The sequence below is a fragment of the Triturus cristatus genome, chromosome 1_2 (assembly GCF_964204655.1).
Source record: "Triturus cristatus chromosome 1_2, aTriCri1.1, whole genome shotgun sequence".
Taxonomy (NCBI): domain Eukaryota; kingdom Metazoa; phylum Chordata; class Amphibia; order Caudata; family Salamandridae; genus Triturus; species Triturus cristatus.
Genome location: NC_140580.1, coordinates 461,686,674 through 461,703,264, shown reverse-complemented (window position 1 = coordinate 461,703,264; position 16,591 = coordinate 461,686,674). Strand labels below are relative to the sequence as shown.

At 45.1% G+C, this 16,591-nt stretch overlaps 1 protein-coding gene across 1 annotated transcript in view; it reads left to right on the top strand.

The window, feature by feature from the left end:
* Window positions 1–16,591, top strand: part of ADGRA1 (adhesion G protein-coupled receptor A1) — a 781,952-nt gene that overhangs the window by 548,308 nt on the left and 217,053 nt on the right. The window lies entirely within an intron of this gene.

Genomic DNA, 16,591 nt, shown 5'->3' with positions numbered 1-16,591 from the left:
ATATTTGAACCTGGAGATGCCCTCTCCCAACCTGTTATATATTGATGACCATGATGTAAGTGAGCCATCAAGCGCCAGTTACCCCCACACCTTTAATCCCACTGCTCTGAGTGGTGTAGCTAGTTTGTCTTTCAGGCAATCTGGCATCCCTGGGGGGCCCGATTAGAAAAATAGTTGAAACCAGTACGCTGTTTGATTCTAGCCCATGCTCGAGCCATCCCCAGTAGAACTTTCGGTCTGACATTTTTAAAGAACGTCTGTTCTCCATATTTGAAAAGAAATCCCTCCTGTGACAGACCCACACCCTTCAGCATAGCGGAGAACATAGCCCCCACACCCGTATGGTCTGGAGTTTTCAGGAACATTCTTAAATGGGACAATTGAAACGCCCATGCGTAATACTGCAGGTCAGGGAGAGCAAGACCCCCCTTCTCCCTCCTACCCCTCAGCTTCTTCCAGGCGATCCTCTGTAGGCCCAAACAAATAAATTAATCGTTTACCCGAGCTTATCTATCGCTGATTGTTTGAAATGTAAGGGGATAGTGTTGAAAAAGAAAGTGATTTTTGGTAATACTACCATTTTAATCAAATTGGTCCTCCCCGGAATGGTCAGAGGGAGATGAGCCCATGATTTCATTAATTTCTGGCATTCCCTTGAAACATTTGCCAAGTTGGTCCCCGAGATCTTATCTATGTCCTGGACAATCCTAATCCCCAAGTACCTCATGTCACACCTGGTCTGGTATCGGCACTCCGGTAGGTTCCAGGACATAACCTCTACTTTTTCTGCATTGACCTCATAACCGGAAACCTGCCCAAAGTCCTGTGCCAACCTAATGACCTGAGGAAATGACCTATCTAGATCAGAATAAAGAATCAAGACATCATCTGCATATAGAGCTACCTTCCTCTCCCAAGCCCCAAACTTAAATGGTAAAATACCAGGCTCCTCTCTAAGACGCTGAGCAAAGGGCTCAATATATAGGTCGAAAAGGAGCGGTACGAAGGGGCTGCCCTGTCTTGTGCGTCTGTTGATCTTGAACGGGTTGGTCAGTCTGCCGTTTACCAGAATACTCGCCGAAGGATCCCGATATATAAGCTGAATAACTCAGCAGAATGTTTGGCCAAAGTTAAATTTTTCCATAACAGCCGCAAGATATGGCCAACTGACCCTATCAAACGCCTTGGTAGCATCTAATGTCATTGTTGTGAGGGGAAGCGAGAAAGTGGTGGCCAAGTCTATTGTGCCAACAAAATCATAAGTAAGGTCAGCTAAATGCCTACCTCTCACAAAACCCTTTTGATCCGGATGGAGCAAATCTCCCACAACTGCTCCCAGCATGTCAGCCAGGATCCTTGCAAAGATTTTGTAGTCTGCATTCAGGAGCGAAATGGGGCTATAAGAGCCACAGTTTGCCGGGTTTTTCCCTGCTTTCAGGATCAATGAGATAGTGGCTTCTCCCCATGAATCCAGGGGCCTAGTACCCTTAGATAATATCTAATTGTAGAGTTCTGTCAAGGTCGGAATTATTGCTTCCCCCAAAGATCTATAGAGTTCATCTGGCAGCCCATCAGGCCTTCCCCCTCTTGCATGCAGACATAGCTTCCCTGACCTCTTGCTGAGATATATCGAGTTCCAGAACTTCTCGCCAAGAGGAGCTCAGAGAGGCGAGCTGGTTCCCACCTAGCCACTCCATAGCAATGGTTTTGTCCACTAGACTATCCTCCTTATATAGCTCCTGAAAGAAAGCAAAAAAGGCATCCCCAATTTCTTCATCTGTGGATAACACAGTAATCCTGTCCTCACTGCTAATTTGTTTTATGATATTTCGCGTCCTATCAGACTTGACTTTCCACGCCAATAACTTGCCAGCCCCCTCTCCATACTCAAAGTGGGCAGGCTTACTGGCCTCACACCTTCTTTTTATCCTTGCCTGAAAAGTTTGACAAGATATTCCTGACGCTTCTCAGGGACAGTCTCTGTATTCAAACTTAGCTCTACTCCCTTCATCTCGGTCTCCATGTGAGCCACCTCCACCCTATAATGTCTGTTTTTATGACAAACCGTGCTTGTGACCACACCTCTCAGAAAAGCCTTAAGCGCATCTCATACGACCGAGGTCTCTGTTGAACCAAGATTTATATTAAAAAAAGACTCCTTTTCCTGGGACAAATACTTAATTTCAAGTTCATTAAGGAGTAAAGATCTATCAAACGTCCAAGCCCTCGGTTGTACCTGCACTGCTAAAACTATATCCATCCACACACCTGCATGATCTGACAGATGGGGAGTAAAAAAAAACAATGTCCTTAACTTTACCCCGAAGGTCATGACTGACCAAGATATAGTCGATCCTTGACTTATGGCTATATTTGCTGTTATAGAAAGAGACCCCTGGCTGGGAACCCGCCCTATCCCTCCAGATGTCACAGAGTCCAGTCTGCCCCATCATCGAATGAAGGTATGTCCGGGGCCTGGATAAAACATTGGCTCTACTGCTTGGAGACTTGTCTAACTTAGGGTCAAAGACTATGTTAAAATCCCCAACCATGATGACTGGGTCAGGAAATTCCAGAAGATTTGAGAAAATGGTTTTAAAGGAAGAGGGATCATCCTGGTTTGGGCCATAATAGCCCACCACAGTAAGCAAGGATCCTTGAATAATCAATTTTGCGATGACCCACCTACCACTTGGATCTACCAGCGAATCTAGAATGCGAGCATTTGCTTGCTTTCTAATCAAAATGGCGACACCCCTGATATTCGCACTCTGATTGGAGCTGATCAAGTGTTCAAACCACTTTAAGTTTTTAAATATTGCAGACATCTCTTCTCTTAACAGATGAGTTTCCTGGAGGATAATGACCTGCGCAGGAGAATCTTTTAAATACTGCATAATTTTAGCCCTCCTAGATTTCACCCGCAGGCCATTAACATTCCAGGATAAAAACTGGATCTTACTCATGGAGGCTTAAACAGCTGAACCGTAAGTCGACTACATCTCCAAGAAAACCTAGACCAGACCAGGCGCGACATGACCAAACTATAAGGCAAATGAGGAAGTTTTTTATTTTTTAACCCAATGCTCCCCACCCGGTGCTTCCCCATCCCCCTTCCCCACCTCCCCTCCCTGGAGAACCCTTCCCCCATTTATCTGGACTAATATAGTCCAGTTTCTGCCCACCAGGGCAACCTATCCTGTCCCTTTATACTCAAGTGCTATACAAGTGCTATACAAGCCAAAGACTAAGATCCCGCTACCAGTTTACCTAAACTAGACTTCTCTAAATATGACCATATATAAGTGTATGGGCCTACCTTTTTTTTATCATTTCCACGGTATCACATGTTACATAGAACTCAACTCCTAATACAGATTAGGCCTGCCCCTTGAACCTACGGGATCCTAAGATCAGTGAGATATTTGCTGTACATTTGTTAATTATTACATAGCTTTACCAAGACTTTCCAAAAGCTCATCAGCCTCTTGCACTGACTTAATGTTATACATGTTGTTGTGCATCATTTTCAAAGATGCGGGGAATTTGAGCTGGGCCACCGCACCGCACCAAGCTTTTTAAAGTCGTCCAGCTTTCTTCCCAGCTCCCACTGCCTATCCAGGGTAACTCGGGCCAAATCAGAGCGGATTTCATAGGGGAAGTCTCTAGGTTTCAAGGATTTCTGTTTTAATGCGATGTTGAGAATCTTTTTCTTCAGGGAGAAAGTGAGGACATTTATGAGGATCTTCCTGGGTGTTGTCCGATTGGGATGTTTCCTAAAAGGGTCTCTCTGGATCCTCTGTATATCCTTCTTCAAGTCCTCCTCGGATTCTTCAATCTGTACTGATTCCTTTATAAGTGTCACGATGAAGGACTTGAGGTCTTCTCCCTTCCTCCCCTCCGGAACATTCAGGAGATGCAAATTATTTCTCTGAGAGTTATTTTCCAACATCTCAAGCCTGTCCCGAAGCACTACCTTCTCCCTCTTAAGCGTTGTTATTTCTGCTTTAACCGCTCCCAAGTCCTCCCTGAGTTTTCCAACTGTGCTTTCTAAAGCCACTATCCTGGAATTTAGGAGGTCGATTTTCTTCTCAAGTGACTCACAGAAGAGCCTGATCTCCCCTTGATTTGCCTCCAAGACAGAAAAGCCCTTTCTAATATCTGCTAAGAGAGTAGAGAAAAGCGCCTCAAGAGATGCCACAGAAGACCCCACAGTTCCGTGATCCTCAGAAATTTTTCCCACCTCTGCACTGCCACTGGCCACCAAATTTGGCAGGCAGGGGTTTCCTCTGGGAGACCATTGCTTTCATCCAAAGCCGTAGTTAAAACCGGTCCCAGGATTACAGATTTAGTCACTGGTAAAGTTAGTGTGACAGGGAGGGGGGTGCCAGCCACCTCCATCTCATCTGAGGAGGGCCTTAACTCCAACTGCCCAGCGGAACTCTTTTCTGAGGGCCTCCCCCTGTTTTACCACATCCAGCACCAGTGGTTGAACTTTAAAATAAGACCTCAAGGAGGGGTAATCCTTATTTTCAAATCTAAAGGGTTAGTCTTGGCTCAGCCTGCTTTAATGCTTCTGCCCTTAATTTCGCAGCGCTGGAAGGTTGAACCGCTATTATCAATTGTTGTGAGTGGGGTAATGCCTACCTTCTCCTGGGTCGCTCTATTATGTGTGACAAGCTTCCCCTCCAAGGGCAGCTTAATATTTTTACCGACAGATGTCGCCTTTGCCGACCCCTACTTGTTCCCAAAGTAAGTAAATCCAGAAAAATTAGCCGCAAAAAGAAACGGGGTCGCGGGAGCGTAAATTGTACAGATTGCGGGTCTCAGCTTTGCCTTCACATTTAGGCACGGGACGTAGGTGCCTCGGGAGGCAAGCGGACGCTTAGCTGGCGGCTGCCATGTTCTCCAGCCGTTCCACCGTAATCAGTCCTTTAGTGAGTCAGGATGATCTGAAAATCTTTTCGACAAAGATTGGTCTATATCCAGGGCCCACATGAAAGCATTTCATCCTTTCACCTCCATGAGGTCCCTGTTTCCTGAGGGCCACTTGCTTAAGAGAGCCTTGAAACCAGCAGTTCCATCAACATGCAGGCTGGCACGATACAGAGTATGCTTTGACCTCCCCACCCCATTCCAGATGTTACCAGCGTGCTTGTCATTTTGTTTTTTTAGTCATGGGTTTGGCTTTTTGATGTTATGTTATTGTATGGGACTTTGCATTTGGACTGTGCACATATGCTTTTTGGGTGGAGTGTGGGCATAGGCAGGCTTGAGGTAAACATTAGTTTGAAGGAGGCCTTTCTTGCTCCAAGGCTGGCCCTGTCTAATTCACAGAGACTTTTCCATAAGTAAATGTAAGTTATTCCAGGAAATGCTGTAAATTAGGCATGTGTGATTTACATGTGCGTAAAGTGCAGCAGTATGTGATAATTAGTCCCATGGAGGTGAAGAAGTGCATTTTCAGTGTCACAGAAGTTGTCAAGGTCATGCCATACAACTATATTTTGCAGAAACGAAATGCGAACCGAAGCTGATATGGGTGTGCATGTGTGTGCATAAATTGTGTCTAATTGTAAATATTGTACTGTTGAGCACAGAGAATAAGGCATGCATAATTTAAACTTTGGTCTGATGAAAATGTGTGCGTATGCAGAGTCACAAATTACATCCCTGCATATTCATTTATAATTCATATCTTTTTTGTGTGACTTGGGCTCATCTTTTGATAAATAAGTAGGATATTCCAGAGTCACTTGTATATTTGAATATATGAAATACTGCATGAGAGACGTATACACCATCCAATATCCTTTTTTATATTGTTACATTTTAGGCATATAAACGTGGGCCATGTAAATAATTTATTTGCTCTTTCTCTGATTTTGGATATCTGGTTTAACTCATCACATGTGTACTCAGAACCAAGTCGTACCCTTGCACTGCAAACGAGGGAGGCCCCTCAGTTGTCACATGGCCAGAAATTCAGCCATCTCTGTGAAGATGTCTGACGGCATTTTAGTTGGTGGCTTGATTTAAAATGGAAGCGATGAGACAAATGTTTCAAGGCAGAGACCAGAGTTGACTGAAGTAGGGCCTTTAATCGTCCACAAGTGTTGATTTAAAACACTAAATTAGCATATACGAAAGTGCATTCATTGGGCATACATGGCATTCAGAACTTCTAGCTCTTGGTGTTTTCTGCTATCAGAAACTATGCATAGAGTGTTATTTATTATTATTTGATATTTCTGCATTTGTATAGTGTGTCCCCGCGCCATTTAAAAATTACTGCGACTTCGGGAAATGGTACCTCACAGATTCATGCAACAATTCCTCCTTACTGGGTGAAGAGCCATGTTTAAAAAAAATTCGGAAGAGTTTCTCTGAAGGTTTTTCCTGGAGGTGAGGTTCTGGACTTTTAAGAGTCCAGAGGTGTCAGGGAAACAACACCCGAAGACCCCTGAGTTCCCCCTGTCCCGGTGCACAAACAAACAGAGACACGGGCTTCTCGATGGCGGCGTCAAAGACCAAGGTTTATTTACTGCAGGGATACAGAAATCATAGGAACCACACAGAGGCAGAATCTAGGAGACTGTTCGAATTGCATTAAGTGGGTTGTTTCTTAAATACAAGAAAAATGTCTTGGGGCAACATTACACGAATATTTCTCATGCCCAACCCGGTATCCCAAACAGATAATAAATAAATATCAAACAATGATTAGTTGTAGGTTTTCGGTATTCGATCAGGCTCTCTTGTCAGTTCTTCATTCTCTACTTGATCCTCCCCATCATAAAAATCGTAACCTCCCCATTGTAAAAGCCCAGAAAGAAAGGAGCAGAGCCAGGTGCAAAGGATTGAAATGTAGGATAAGAGGTGTTTATGGATCATAAACGGGCAGGGCAATCGTCTTCGGCCTTCAGTCAGGACAACGGACACGAGAACCAGTATAGCAGGACTGGCCTCAGGCAAGGGAGGCAGCTTGATTCTGCCTAGTCATGTAGCGTCAGCCTTTCTCGGGGCTCGAGCTTACGTGTCCTTAACAAGGTGATCCTGCCGGGGTCATCGTCCGTTCATTGGCTATGTGAGGGCAAGAAACAAAATGGATGCCGTAGCTAAAATGGGTGCCATGACTTTACTGACAGAATGCCCTATTTTCCAGTGAATTCATGCTAGTTGCGCAGCGAAAACACTGTCATGTATATAATGGATCATTTGCGGTTCATTGATACCAAAATCGTGTCAGTACTATGATACCGAATTCACGGGTTCGGATCGCTACAGAACCTCAGACCGTCCTTTTGCCCTTACATAGGCAATAACTCACTCTATGTCAGAGTCCATTTCTATGTTCATTAGGTCACTGATATGTTGTTGTAGCATTACTTTATCTCGTGATGCATCTCCGAAAACAGGTGGTCTCCTTACGCACGATGAAACACAAACGCTACATAAGGCAGGGCCACACTGAATAATGAGACAGCACGAAAATAAAAATACTAACGTAACACCGATGACCATTAGAACCTTCCACCCCCATGCAGATAACAGATTCCAGAACCATCCCATTAGTGACCAGTCACCTTCCTCTACGTGAATGGAGTCGGAGATTTTGTGTAACTTAGAGATGGCCTTGTATACTGTTGGCGCATTATCTGGGATAAAAACGCAGCAACTTGATTGGATCATTTTGCATACCCCACCTCGATCTGCAAGTAACACGTCAAGAACCATACGGTTCTGTAACGTCATGAGGCGATCCGCTTGAAGCTCAGCTGTCAGGTTACTAAGGGCACCTGTAGTTTCGATAATGGTGGATTCAACTACTCGTGTTAGTTGACGCAGGTTTCTACTGTTGACCATAGGCCCCCAGAACGGGAGGAAACCTTTGAAAAAGTCTCCTGCTTCTTGGCCAGCAGTATCCTCTTTACTGAATACACCTCTCACAACTCTCGTTTTGTGATAATCCGGTGCAGCAGTGTATGTCGGAGGTAACAGTTGAGCGATATAACATGAGCCTGAGAAGTCAGCGGGCAGCCATGTATATGCTCTGTCTTGACAAACAAAATAGGTACCCTTAGCGGCTAAGAATGCAGGGGAAGATTGTGATGGGAACACGTACGTTTCAATACAGTCACTCTTCACTAGTCGAGCTTTCGGATTCCTCCCATTTCCTTGCAAACAGACCTGACCTTGGTGGGGTACGACCCAGATCGGAGTTGAGCTCTTACATTTGTTCTCACCCAGAGTGATGCCATATTCTGTAATGTTCCACCCCATGTAAACTCGCAGCTCATCCTTGGGAATGTACGGAGTATTAGTGACATCTCTCACCATATCAGTGATTCCTTTTACCAAGGCTCTATTAGCAGAGTTATACCGGGTGGAACGCGGAGGTCGTGGAGGGTAGGTCTCTAGAGCATAGGCGAACATGGTCTGAAATGCCCAGAATGATCCATTATAACTGAAAGGCAGAACCAAATAAGGGATGCCCTTGTCCATGGTATGTGGTATCAGGCCACATACCCAGCAGTTTGTTGTGTTAACCACTAGTTGATGTTGGTGCAAGAGCTGAATGAAAGTGTTATTTATAAACTCAGAGCGTCGAGCTTGCTCGTGGGCAGGAAAAGGATGAAAAGAATGAATAGAACCAATAGTCGGGGAAACAGAAATATGGGGAGATACTGTAGACGTAACAGGTGCAAAGATCAATTGAATACCAAAAATAATTCCGCCTATCAGAGTTATAAAAACAATCAGAAGTGTCAGGGCACATTGCATTAGGAAACATTTACTATACAATATGTCATATAATTTTGTCTTGTGCACCTTTATGACTTTAACCCGTCGTAATTCAGGAAGCTCCATCTTCTACAACCGTTCGCAACGGATGGTTTGTACCTGTTAAAAACTTACCTCTGTTTATCCTGGGAGTTCCCAAGACAAACAGAAGAAACCGACCTAATGTCTGATTCCCTGTAAATTAAAACAAGGCACACGTTACGACCCTACGGTAACCCAGACGGCAAGGCAAGAGGATAGCAAAAATAAAAGCAAACTTCCTGACTGTACGGGATGCAAATACGATCAAAACAGTTTTACAGTTATCAAACGGAAATGTAATAATGCAATGTCATCAGTTCATCACATGAGAACGTAGATTATATCTGTATTTTCCAGGTCTTGTTTGGTCTTGAAATAGCTGGTCCACAGGTGCAGAAATGTTCGATTCCACAGGCGACAAGTGTTCACTTTGTACAATGCTCGGTTCAGGATTCAAAGGAGCGGTTTCTGCTGAGGTGCCAAAGTTCTGCGTTTTAGTTCGTGGATGGTCCGTTAGGTACTCTGCATCGCTGAAAGGGATGTGCCTAGGAACAGGTTCTGTCTCGGATACACCAATTCCCTGTCTAACCCAGTTGTCATAGGGGAGTGGGAGAGGGACACGCTTCGTGTGGCTGGCGTGCACCCAATTTTTCCTGCCAGCTAGGCGTACTGCAGTTCTGGTTACGAGGAGGACCTGGAACGGGCCCACGAATCTTGGCTGAAGGTTTCAAGTGCGTTCAAAGTTCCGCACACCAACCTGGTCGCCGGGTTTCAACGTATGACCTGGACTCTCCGGCAGTTTAGGCAAGGATTCGAATACCTGTTGATGAATAAGGCTCAGTTTAGCAGTCAGATCATGAAGGTAATCAATCAACATTGGGTATTCTATCTGTTTGAATTCCTTTGGCCTAGGGACTCCACAAACATTAGCAGGGCGGCCGAACACAATCTCATATGGGCTAAGCCCTACTCGAGAATGTACAGTCGCTCTGGTGGACAGTAAAGCTAGAGGCAGTGCGTCTGGCCAAGAGAGACCAGTGGAAGCTTGAATTTTCGCAAGCTTCAGCTTCAGGGTGCCATTGTACCCTTCCACCAAACCTGCTGACTGTGGATGGTTCGCACTGTGGAATTTTTGTACAATTCCTAGACCTGCACACACACTCTTCATAACTTTCCCTACAAACTCACTTCCGTTGTCTGACCAAACAATCCGTGGCATACCATACCTAGGGAAGTATTCTTTGAGGAGGATTTTGGCAGTGGACATGGCAGTGTTATCCTTTAATGGGTACGCCTCAATCCATCTTGAAAAGGCACATACTACCACTAGGACATACTTAAGATTGTTACACCTGTCCATGTGGATATAATCCAATGGAATCACTTCAAAGGGACAAGAAGGGGGAGCAAAATGACCAGTTGGGGTTGGGGTTCCCTTGCCAGGATTATGCATCAGGCATACCATGCAGTTTTTCACCACTCTTTCCGCACACTTAGTAATTCCATCGTTCTTCCATACTGGAGCTAACATTTTACAGATCCCTTTCGAACTGATGTGCGCCGCTCCATGCCCCATCGTGACTACCGCAAGTACATACGCGTCAGGTAACATCCAACGTTGCTGCTCAGACAGATCAATCCAACATCCACTTGGATCCATTTTACCCGTTTTCTCCTTCCATTCATTCTTCTCATTTTCAGTTGCCTCATTTTGGATTGCTTTCACACTGTCAATCGTATTCTCACACATTCCTGATTCAGCAATCCATCTTGCAGACGTTGCAACATACATTCGGCTCGTCATGTTCTTGGCCGTTTCTTTAGCGACCTCATCAGCAAACGCATTCCCTCGGCCAACATTATCCGTAATCTTTCGATGTGCACTGCACTTCACAATCGCAACTTCATTCGGTAGGGTCAGGGATTCTAATAGATCGTTGACTAACTGTCCATGTTGGATCTTAGTTCCATGGGACGTGAGAAAACCTCTTTCTTTCCAGAGACGCCCAAAATTGTGTGCGACGCCAAAGGCGTACTGGCTATCAGTAAACACATTCACTCTCTTTCCCTCAGCTAAAACACACGCTCTTGTCAATGCAATTAATTCTGCTGCTTGGGCAGAATTCTGACTCACTCTTGCAGTCTCAACAATCGTACTCAAAGTCGTAACTGCATACGCGGCCGTCACATCACCATTCTGTAGTTTAAAACAGGACCCATCGACATATAACGTGCCGTCTGGGTCTGATAACGGAGTATCTTTCAAATCAATTCTACCTTTTGTCTCTTCCTCAGTTCTGAAACAACAATCATGGGGCTCTGAATCACTCGACTCCTGAGTAGTCGGCAACAGTGTTGCTGGATTCAATATGTTACATCGCTTGATCTGAATGTGACTTGCCAAAAGCGTCAGCTCATAGCCTGATAATCTAGCACTGGTGAGGTGCTGAGTTTTCGTTCGATTCATGAGTGTATCCACAGCATGTGGAACCATGACTACTAACATGTTGTTCATGACTAGTCCAGCAGACTGTCGAATAGACACTGCGGCTGCTGCCGTGGCTCTTAAACAACTTGGCAATGCTCTGGCTACCGGATCTAATGTGGATGAAAAATATGCACAAGGCCGTTGTTTGTCGCCGAATTGTTGTGTTAATACACTCAATGCACAACCTTCTCTTTCATGGACATATAGTGTAAACGGCTTACTGTAGTCAGGAGTACCCAACACAGGAGCTGAACACAGCGCATCACGTAAGTCAGAGAAGCTCTGTTGACATTCATCAGACCATGGCAAAGGGCTCGGAACACCTTTTCCAGTCAGGGCTACCAATGGTTTCGCCATGAGAGAAAAATTTGGGATCCATTGCCTACAGTATGACGTAATACCCAAAAACGCACGCACTTCTCTTTGTGTGCTTGGTACAGTCATCTGTGAAATTGCTTTGATTCTCTCTGGGGTCAACCTTCTTCCCTCCTTTGACAAAAGATGACCTAAGTAGGTCACTTCTTGGCAACAATATTGCAGTTTAGAAGGTGACACCTTGTGATGTAGGTCTGACAAATGACGCAATAAAGAAATTGTAGCTGCTTTGCAAGTTTCCTTGTCGTCAGCGGCTAATAAAAGATCGTCTACGTATTGGATCAGAGCAACACCATGAGGAAGTACAAGAGCGTCTAATTGAGTTTTTAATGCTTGGCTATAAATTGAAGGGCTTTCACAATAACCTTGTGGAGCGCGTTTGAATCTGAAACTGCGTCCTCCTAATGAGAAACCAAAAATGTCTCTACTTTCTTCTGCTATGGGAATGCTGAAAAATGCATTTTTCAAGTCGATCACCGTAAACCATGATGCCGATGCAGGAATCAATGTCAATAATGCAGTGATATCTGGGACTACAGGAAACTGTGGAATCACTATTTTGTTAACTTCTCTGAGGTCAATCACAAATCTGTAAATTGGAGGTTTAGAAGGGTCAGTACGTTTCAGAATCGGCAGAACAGGACTATTGCAGACGTTTCCTCTAGTTTCCTCTATCACATCTTTCTGTATCAAGTCTTTTACAATTAGTAAGAGTGCTTGTTCACCTTCGTTTGAAATCCGATACTGTGGGATTCGTGGAAATTTAACATTTGCTTTTAGACTTACCACGTAAGGGGGAATTTCCAAGAGGCCTACATCGTTGGGACCAGTTGCCCAAAGAGTATCAGGGAGAGAACGCAGCTCCGGTGGGAGCTTGTCCATCGACATGTACATCGGGGAGATGACTCCTTTACCTAATGTGAGCTGTACTCCCGAAGGAGAACAGTACAACGTCGCATGCAGGCGTTTCAACAGGTCTAAACCAAGCAGATTCTCATTACAACCGGTTGTTAAAATGAGGGGTGCTTCTAGCTCGCATGGCCCAACAGTGATAGATAAAGGACTGGACACAGGATTGTGAACAGGGGCGCCTGAGAAACCTACTGAAGTGTTCGTTAAGCCGGACAAAGGTGCGCCAGGGAGTTTCGCACGCATGATTGAACTTTTTGCCGCACCAGTATCCAACAGAAACGGTTCGACCACGCCTGAGGTAACTACTGTGACATAAGGTCCACTCTGATCAACTGGAACTGATACTACTCCCTCTCTCTGCCTGCGGCTGTCCTATTGTTCGTTTCTTTGAATCTCTTCATTATGATCATAGTAATCTTCAACATGATACTGTGGAGATCTACCTGGCTGCGTAGGTTGTACATTTCGCTGGTCGAAATAATTCGATTGGCGATCAGCCTGTGGTGTCATCGTACCACGCCCTCTACCTCTAGGAGCTTGTATAAATCCAACATTACCTCTCTGAGCTGGGACACCACTAGTTTGTGGGTGTAGTACTGGACACTCATTCTTATAATGACCCTCCTTTTTACAATAGGCACACTGATTCCATGCTAACTGTTGTCGGGGAAAACTATAATTAAATCTCTGGGCCGTCCCTTGCTGGAATTGTGGCTGCTGCTGAAACTGGGGTCGCTGCTGTGAGTCTGACTGATTCGAACGAGGCGGATATGCCTGTTGCAAAAGAACTTTGGTTTTTAAATCTTTCGTTTTCTTTTCTGACTTTTCCTTCTCTTCTTTCTCTCTATTCTCGTAATACTGAGCAGTTGCAAGTATCTGTGCTGTCGTCGACACTGCCCATGCACTTTCAGAATCCTTTAACTTGTTACTAAGCTCAGGTAGTAAATTAAACACGAACTTATCAACAAACAATCTCTGACCTCCCTCGGTACTCATATCTTGCCCACTGTGATCTACGAAGGTCTCTTCAAATCTAGTGAAGAAGTCAGAGACGCTTTCGTCCTTCTTTTGCTTGCATGCTGATAGTTTATCCCAATTTACTCGTAACGCTGGCATCAGCGTTTTCATCAGGTTAATTATTCTGCCAGGTAAGTCAGCAATCAGAGGTTCAGGTTTAGCTCCACCAACCTGCTGTGCGTTCTGCCGCTACGATAGCTGGCCAATCACCTCCTAAGGCGACTGGGTGGTTCTCTTGCCGAATCTTGGCCCATATAGGTTGTGGTACTACATTACCAAACAGCATTTCAATGTCTGCCAAATTCATGATACACGCTTGGACTGTCTGTGTTAATTCTTTGTAATAACCAGCAGGATTCTTACGAGGGTCTGGTAATGCTTGTTTTACTGCTAATACTTCAGCCCGTTTCCAAGGAATGTGTATCCACACTCTCTGGAATTGTGCTGGAGCAGCTGCAATACCCAAGTTCACATCAGCGGCAACTGCTTCGCGCCATATGGGCGGAACTTCTCTCATCGGATACTGACCTCGTCTTTTCCTAGTTATCGGTGTACCATCAGGGTCTCTTGTCGCCCGAAAAGGGGACTCATCCCTATAAGCTAAAATTAATTCTATCGCTCTCCCTACTTCTGAACCTATCACCATTCCTGCGGCAAATTTCTGCTGAATATTTATTAAATCAGAAGGGACGGAATCTAAGTCATCATCTTCCCATTCCTCACGCACAAGAGAACACATCACGTCAAAAACATAACGTTGAGTTGGTTCATTCCACTGCATAAATGTGTCTAATACTCTTCGTGCATCATACTTCGCAGCTTTCGACATCCACCTAAGAGCTGTCGAATCTAACGTCTCTCGTTTCTCGGGACCAGGAAGCTGGCTACGTCTCTGTATAGAGTCAGAAACGGGGGTCCCAATTAAGGACCTGTAAAGAGGGGTTAATATATTAGTTACAGAGTCGGTTATTTTCCGACGAACGGAAAGCGGAGTCAGAATGACAGGGCTTGGGGACAGGGCAGCTGAAGCAGATGAAGTAGTAAGGGTAGGAGTAGTAGGTAAAGCAGTTTGCGAAACGATAGGCAAAGGCGGAATAGGCGACCCAGGAAGAGGGGGTGCCGTAGGATCATTGCCCATGGGAAAGACAGGAGCTGGATTCAAAGGGAGTGGAGCACCTATCCCAGGCTGACCAACAGCTGGCTGTACAACATGTAGTAACTGTGGTACTGTAATACCCTGTGCATACGGTGGAGGTGAACTCAACAGGTAAGACAACAGGGGATCCTTTTCAGGGTCCTCTATCGGCTTAGCAGGACAAGATGGCAATACAGGGTAACATTTATCAATTGCCAAATTATGTTTTCTACTCGCCATCTCCATTGCTTTCTCGGTCTCGTTGACATGCAGCTGCCTAGCAGACTCCATTAAAGTCAACCCTTTCTCTTTATTTTCTTTCTTTGTTTTCCTAATTTCTCTCTGTTTGGCTTCTTTGCGCCATACGCGAAAAGAATCAAACATTGCCGGCCGGGCTTTTCTCTTAAACAACTTTATTTCTAAATTATCTAGAATTTCCGTTTCGAAACTACCATGCGGTGGCCAACTAAGGACACCATCTTTCTTGGTATAACGGACCCATACTTCATTATACGTAATAGGACCCACACCATGTTTACAATAGAGCTCATATGTAGGAGTCCCAATCGGAGGAACCAAACACGAGTCCTCCAACCGTGAATCCCCGTTGCAACGTAACCAGGACAAAAAACAATTGTTACCCTTAGTCATGACTACAAAGACAAATTCCAACCAAAATGCGCAGAGAACTTAGGCCTACCAAAATGAACCAATACCAAATACCAAGATTATCTTAACAAGAGCAACCAATGATAATCTACAAATCCAAAACGTATCCGAATAACCAAACTGAGCACAACCCACTTAATACTTAACTGAAATGTGGAAGACGTCACCAAGGAGAACCCGTCTTCGTCTCGCCGTACTAAGGTCTGCACCTCGGGTCCAAGACAGGGCGACAGTCAAGGCAGCGGTCCTCTGTAGCCGTCTGGGAACGGGAACCGTCGTGGAAGAGATCGTCGGGCCACTTTTACGACATGCAGGGATCGATGAAGCGGGGTACCTCCCTCCGGAATCTTCACACGAAACTTCTCGAACTTTTCAGGCTTTGGACCGGTACCGGATGACGTCACCCCACGTTGGGCGCCAATTTGAGGTTCTGGACTTTTAAGAGTCCAGAGGTGTCAGGGAAACAACACCCGAAGACCCCTGAGTTCCCCCTGTCCCGGTGCACAAACAAACAGAGACACGGGCTTCTCGATGGCGGCGTCAAAGACCAAGGTTTATTTACTGCAGGGATACAGAAATCATAGGAACCACACAGAGGCAGAATCTAGGAGACTGTTCGAATTGCATTAAGTGGGTTGTTTCTTAAATACAAGAAAAATGTCTTGGGGCAACATTACACGAATATTTCTCATGCCCAACCCGGTATCCCAAACAGATAATAAATAAATATCAAACAATGATTAGTTGTAGGTTTTCGGTATTCGATCAGGCTCTCTTGTCAGTTCTTCATTCTCTACTTGATCCTCCCCATCATAAAAATCGTAACCTCCCCATTGTAAAAGCCCAGAAAGAAAGGAGCAGAGCCAGGTGCAAAGGATTGAAATGTAGGATAAGAGGTGTTTATGGATCATAAACGGGCAGGGCAATCGTCTTCGGCCTTCAGTCAGGACAACGGACACGAGAACCAGTATAGCAGGACTGGCCTCAGGCAAGGGAGGCAGCTTGATTCTGCCTAGTCATGTAGCGTCAGCCTTTCTCGGGGCTCGAGCTTACGTGTCCTTAACAAGGTGATCCTGCCGGGGTCATCGTCCGTTCATTGGCTATGTGAGGGCAAGAAACAAAATGGATGCCGTAACTAAAATGGGTGCCATGACTTTACTGACAGAATG